Below are 7,290 nucleotides of genomic sequence, written 5' to 3'. Positions count from 1 at the left end.
CCTCCATCCTGCCTGGCACAGTGTGTGTGGAGCTCTTCCTGCCGGAGCAGGAGGATGGGTGTGGGGCGCCGGCCTCTGCTCTCTGTTTCCGGACTCTCGGACTTTGCTGACTGGGGATATTCTCTGAGTGGGAAGAGATGTGCACCCCTCTAACCCGGCGCTCTGTGTATACAGACGGGGAGCTGCGGGGGGGATAACCGGTGCTCTGTGTATACAGACGGGGAGCTGCGGGGGGGATACCCGGTGCTCTGTGTATACAGACGGGGAGCTGCGGGGGGGATAACCGGCGCTCTGTGTATACAGACGGGGAGCTGCGGGGGGGATAACCGGTGCTCTGTGTATACAGACAGGGAGCTGAGAGACTGGGGGAGATACCCGGCGCTCTGTGTATACAGACGGGGAGCTGCGGGGGGGATAACCGGTGCTCTGTGTATACAGACAGGGAGCTGAGAGACTGGGGGAGATACCCGGTACTCTATATACAGACAGGGAGCTGAGGGACGTCAGCGGGGGGGATACCCGGTGCTCTGTATACAGGCGGGGGGGATAACCGGCGCTCTGTGTATACAGACGGGGAGCTGCGGGGGGGATAACCGGTGCTCTGTGTATACAGACAGGGAGCTGAGAGACTGGGGGAGATACCCGGTACTCTGTATATACAGACGGGGAGCTGAGGGACGTCAGCAGGGGGGCATACCCGGTGCTCTGTGTATACAGACGGGGAGCTGCGGGGGGGATACCCGGTGCTCTGTGTATACAGACAGGGAGCTGAGAGACTGGGGAGGATACCCGGTGCTCTGTGTATACAGATAGGGGGGGAGGATACCCGGTGCTCTGTGTATACAGACAGGGAGCTGTGAGACGTGGGCGGAGGGGATACCCGGTGCTCTGTGTATACAGACAGGGTGCTGAGAGACGTGGGCGGAGGGGATACCCGGTGCTCTGTGTATACAGACAGGGAGCTGAGAGACGTGGGCGGAGGGGATACCCGGTGCTCTGTGTATACAGACAGGGTGCTGTGAGACATGGGCGGAGGGGATACCCGGTGCTCTGTGTATACAGACTGGGTGCTGAGAGACATGGGCGGAGGGGATACCCGGTGCTCTGTGTATACAGACAGGGTGCTGAGAGACGTGGGCGGAGGGGATACCCGGTGCTCTGTGTATACAGACAGGGTGCTGTGAGACGTGGGCGGAGGGGATACCCGGTGCTCTGTGTATACAGACAGGGTGCTGTGAGACGTGGGCGGAGGGGATACCCGGTGCTCTGTGTATACAGACAGGGTGCTGTGAGACGTGGGCGGAGGGGATACCCGGTGCTCTGTGTATACAGACAGGGAGCTGAGAGATGTGAGCGGGGGGGATAACTGGTGCACTGTGTATACAGATGGGGGGGGGGGGTATCCTCTCACTTCCTCGTCTCCTCGATCTGTACAATCTCCCCCTTCTGGGATGGAAGGGCTGTAAGAGCAGTGGTACTGTGGTATGTTGCACCGTGGTACTGTGGTACGTTGCGCCGTGGTACTGTGGCACGTTGCACTGTGGTACGTTGCGCCGTGGTCTGTTGCGTCGTGGTACGTATACCCCTCCCTATACACCCCAACACCCTGCTCCCTCCCTGCACAGAGACCTGCATCTCCCTGCACAGCTCTTACAGGTGATCTCCCTGCACAGCTCTTACAGGTGATCTCCCTGCACAGCTCTTACAGGCGATCTCCCTGCACAGCTCTCACAGGCGATCTCCCTGCATAGAGAGACCTGCATCTCCCTGCACAGCTCTTACAGGCGATCTCCCTGCATAGAGAGACCTGCATCTCCCTGCACAGCTCTTACAGGCGATCTCCCTGCATAGAGAGACCTGCATCTCCCTGCACAGCTCTCACAGGTGATCTCCCTGCACAGCTCTCACAGGCGATCTCCCTGCACAGCTCTTACAGGCGATCTCCCTGCATAGAGAGACCTGCATCTCCCTGCACAGCTCTTACAGGCGATCTCCCTGCATAGAGAGACCTGCATCTCCCTGCACAGCTCTCACAGGCGATCTCCCTGCACAGCTCTCACAGGCGATCTCCCTGCACAGCTCTTACAGGCGATCTCCCTGCATAGAGAGACCTGCATCTCCCTGCACAGCTCTCACAGGCGATCTACCTGCGCAGCTCTCACAGGCGATCTCCCTGCACAGCTCTCACAGGCGATCTCCCTGCACAGCTCTTACAGGCGATCTCCCTGCATAGAGAGACCTGCATCTCCCTGCACAGCTCTCACAGGCGATCTCCCTGCGCAGCTCTCACAGGCGATCTCCCTGCACAGCTCTCACAGGCGATCTCCCTGCACAGCTCTCACAGGCGATCTCCCTGCACAGCTCTCACAGGCGATCTCCCTGCACAGAGACCTGCATCTCCCTGCACAGCTCTCACAGGCGATCTCCCTGCACAGCTCTCACAGGCGATCTCCCTGCACAGAGACCTGCATCTCCCTGCACAGCTCTTGCAGGCGATCTCCCTGCACAGCTCTTACAGGTGATCTCCCTGCACAGCTCTCACAGGCGATCTCCCTGCACAGCTCTTACAGGTGATCTCCCTGCACAGCTCTCACAGGCGATCTCCCTGCACAGCTCTCACAGGCGATCTCCCTGCACAGAGACCTGCATCTCCCTGCATAGCTCTTGCAGGCGATCTCCCTGCACAGCTCTTACCGGTGATCTCCCTGTTTTTATTTTAATAGCACAGTATTGAAGCAGGGGGTCTCCGGAGCTGAACTGCATTAATTTCAGCCTCGGGACCCCCTGCTTCCCGAGTTACAGGCCTCGGTATGGGGTGCCGGTATCTCCACAAAGTTTAATTGTCCCGGTCACGTGACACGGGAGATTTAAACAATGCAGGGAGATACCGCTCACTCTCCTCATCCTCTTGTTCTCTCCTTCTCCTCATCTTCTCTCGCTCTCATCTTCTCGCTCTCCTCATCTTCTCTCTCCTCATCCTCTCTCGCTCTCTCTCTCCTCATCCTCTCTCGCTCTCTCTCTCCTCATCCTCTCTCGCTCACTCTCCTCATCCTCTCTCGCTCACTCTCCTCATCCTCTCTCGCTCACTCTCCTCATCCTCTCTCGCTCACTCTCCTCATCCTCTCTCGCTCACTCTCCTCATACTCTGCTCATCCTCTCTCGCTCTCTCCTTTTCATCCTCTCTCGCTCTCTCGCCTTCCCATCCTCTCTCACTCCTTCGCATCCTCTCGCTCTCTCCTCATCCTCTCTCCTCATCTTCTCTCTTGCGCTCTCTCATCCTCTTGCTCTCTCTCATCCTCTTGCTCTCTCCTCATCCTCTTGCTCACTCTCCTTCTCATCCTCTCTCCTCATCCTCTCTCGCTCTCCTTTTCATCCTCTCTCGCTCTCTCATCATCCTCTCTTGCTCTCTCGCCTTCCCATCCTCTCTCACTCCTTCGCATCCTCTCGCTCTCTCCTCATCCTCTAGCTCTCCTTCTCATCTTCTCTCTTGCGCTCTCTCCTCATCCTCTCTCCTCATCCTCTCTCCTTCTCATCCTCTCTCCTTCTCATTCTCTCGCTTGCTCTCTCTCATCCTCTTGCTCTCTCCTCATCCTCTCCTTCTCATCCTCTCTCGCTCTTTCTCCTTCTCATCCTCTCTCCTCATCCTCTCTCGCTCTTTCTCCTTCTCATCCTCTCTCACTCTCTCTCTCCTCATCCTCTCTCGCTCTCTCTCTCCTCATCCTCTCGCTCTCTCTCCTCATCCTCTCTCGCTCTCTCCTCATCCTCTCTCGCTCTCTCTCTCTCCTCATCCTCTCTCGCGCTCTCTCTCCTCATCCTCTCTCGCGCTCTCTCTCTCCTCATCCTCTCTCGCTCTCTCTCTCTCCTCATCCTCTCTCGCTCTCTCTCTCTCCTCATCCTCTCTCGCTCTCTCTCTCTCCTCATCCTCTCTCGCTCCTCATCCTCTCTCTCTCTCTCTCTCTCTCTCTCTCCTCATCCTCTCTCGCTCTCTCTCTCCTCATCCTCTCTCTCTCCCTCCTCATCCTCTCTCGCTCTCTCTCTCTCTCCTCATCCTCTCCCTGCTTCTGATTTACCAGGATCCCCAACTCACCCAGCGGCTCAAACATTTTCCAGATGTCAATTTCAACATGTTCTTGACTTTGTACTCTCTTATCGGAAATTCCCAGTGCAAATGACAGAGAACCGCTTAACCTTCTCCCTGCCAGACAGAACTGCAGCTTATCGGCAGCTTGCCACACACGTGGAACCCGCGGACTCCCCACTAGCAGATACATGATACATACAAACTAGCAAAGCTGGGTCTCTGTATCAAGCAGTGTTTTATTCCCCTTAGTCAGTGGATCCTATACGCCTCCACTAGGAGACTTCCCCTGCCCCCTCACTGCCCTGTTATACCCCTCCCTATACACCCCAACACCCTGCTTCTCTCCTCACTGCCCTGTTATACCCCTCCCTATACACCCCAACACCCTGCTTCTCTCCTCACTGCCCTGTTATACCCCTCCCTATACACCCCAACACCCTGCTTCTCTCCTCACTGCCCTGTTATACCCCTCCCTATACACCCCAACACCCTGCTTCTCTCCTCACAGTCCTGTTATACCCCTCCCTATACACCCCAACACCCTTCTGCCCCCTCACTGCCCTGTTATACCCCTCCCTATACACCCCAACACCCTGCTTCTCTCCTCACTGCCCTGTTATACCCCTCCCTATACACCCCAACACCCTGCTTCTCTCCTCACTGCCCTGTTATACCCCTCCCTATACACCCCAACACCCTGCTTCTCTCCTCACTGCCCTGTTATACCCCTCCCTATACACCCCAACACCCTGCTTCTCTCCTCACAGTCCTGTTATACCCCTCCCTATACACCCCAACACCCTGCTTCTCTCCTCACTGCCCTGTTATACCCCTCCCTATACACCCCAACACCCTGCTTCTCTCCTCACTGCCCTGTTATACCCCTCCCTATACACCCCAACACCCTGCTTCTCTCCTCACTGCCCTGTTATACCCCTCCCTATACACCCCAACACCCTTCTGCCCCCTCACTGCCCTATTATACCCCTCCCTATACACCCCAACATCCTGCTGCTCTCCTCACTGTCCTGTTATACACCCCAAAATCCTGCTGCCCTCCTCACTGCCCTGTTATACCCTCCCTATACACCCCAACATCCTGCTGCCCACCTAACTACCATGTTATACCCTCGCTATACACCCCAATATCCTGCTGCTCTCCTCACTGACCTATTATACCCCTCCCTATACACCCTAACACCCTGCTGCCCCCTCTCTGCCCTATTATACCCCTTCCTATACACCCCAACATCCTGCTGCCCTCCTAACTGCCCTGTTATACCACTCCCTATACACCCCAACATCCTGCTGCTCTCCTCACTGTCCTGTTATACACCCCAAAATCCTGCTGCCCTCCTCACTGCCCTGTTATACCACTCCCAATACACCCCAACATCCTACCCTACTACCAGGTGAGCAGGGGTATCTCCAGCCAATCAGGAGGCCTCCTGTGTCCGCCAAGGGATGGTATATAACAATGCAATGCTCTGCAGGTCTCTAAAAGGACACAAGCAGGGAATGTGTGTTGGTGCGATGCTCTGCGGAATACTAGCAGGGAATGTGTGTTGTGCGATGCTCTGCGGGACACTAGCTGGGAATGTGTGCTGTGCGATGCTCTGCGGGGCAGTATCAGTGAGTGTGTTGGTGCAATGCTCTGCAGCTCACTAGCAGGGAGTGTGTTTATGCAAATCTCTGTGAGGCAGCAGCAGGGAAAGTGTGTTGTGCGATACTCTGCGAGTTACTAATAGTGAATGTGTGTTGGTGTGATGCTCTGCGGCTCACTAGCAGTGTGTGTTGGTGCAATGCTCTGAAGAACACTTTCAGTGAGTGTCTTGGTGCGATGCTCTGTGGTTCACTAGCAGTGAGTGTGTGTTGGTGCGATGCTCTGCAGGTCACTAGAAGGGAGTGTATGTTGGTGTGATGCTCTGCAGCTCACTAGCAGTGAGTGTGTGTTGGTGCAATGCTCTGCAGTACACTAGCAGTTAGTGTGTGTTGGTGCGATGCGAAGTGTGTTGGTGCGATGCTCTGTGGGTTACTAGCAGTGAGTGTGTGTTGGTGCGATACTCTCCTGGTCACTAGTGGGAAATGTGTGTTGGTGCAATGCTCTGCAGGTCACTTGCAGTGAGTGTGTGCGATGCACTGTGGGTCACTAGCAGGCAGTGTGTGTTGGTGTGAAACTGCAGAACACTAGCAGGGAGGGTGTTGGTGCGATGCTCTGCAGGTAACTAGCAGGGAGGGTGTTGGTGCGATGCTCTGCAGGTAACTAGCAGGGAGGGTGTTGGTGCGATGCTCTGCGGATCATTAGCAGGGAGGGTGTGATGCTCTGCGGGCACTAGCAAGAAGTGTGTTGGTGCGATGCTATATGTGTCACTAGCAGGGAGTGTGTGTTGGTGCGATGCTCTGCAGAATGCTAGCAGTGAGTGTGCTGGTGCGATGCTCTGCAGGCCACTAGCAGTAATTGTGTATTGGTGCAATGCTCTGCAGTTTACTACCAGTGAATTTGTGTTGTACGATACTCTGCGGTTCACTAGCAGGGAATGTGTATTGGTGCGATGCTCTGCGGATCACTAGTAGGGAATGTGGGTTGGTGCGATGCTCTTCGGGACACTAGCAGTTAGTGTGTATTTGAGCGATGCTTTGCGGGTTACAAGCGGTGAGTGTGTGTTGGTGCGATGCTCTGTGGGTCACTAGCAGGGAATGTATGTTGGCGCGATGCTCTGCGGGTCACTAGTAGGGAATGTGTGTTTGGTGCGATGCTCTGCGGGTCACTAGCAGGGAATTGTGTTGGCGCGATGCTCTGCGGGTCACTGGTAGGGAATGTGTGTTTGGTGCGATGCTCTGCGGGTCACTAGTAGGGAATGTGTATTGGCGCGATGCTCTGTGGGTCACTAGTAGGGAATGTGTGTTTGGTGCAATGCTCTGCGGGTCACTAGTAGGGAATGTGTATTGGTGCGATGTTCTGCGGGTCACTAGTAGGGAATGTGTATTGGTGGGATGTTCTGCGGGTCACTAGCAGGGAATGTGTATTGGTGCGATGTTCTGCGGGTCACTAGCAGGGAATCTGTATTGGTGCGATGTTCTGCGGGTCACTAGCAGGGAATGTGTGTTGGCGCGATGCTCTGCGGGTCACTAGTAGGGAATGTGTGTTTGGTGCGATGCTCTGCGGGTCACTAGCAGGGAATGTGTGTATTGGTGCGATGTTCTGCGGC

This window comes from Ascaphus truei, chromosome 17 (assembly GCF_040206685.1).
Source record: "Ascaphus truei isolate aAscTru1 chromosome 17, aAscTru1.hap1, whole genome shotgun sequence".
In the NCBI taxonomy this organism is placed as follows: Eukaryota; Metazoa; Chordata; class Amphibia; order Anura; family Ascaphidae; genus Ascaphus; species Ascaphus truei.
The sequence above is the reverse complement of the archived record's forward strand: the minus strand, read 5'-3'. Positions refer to the sequence as shown.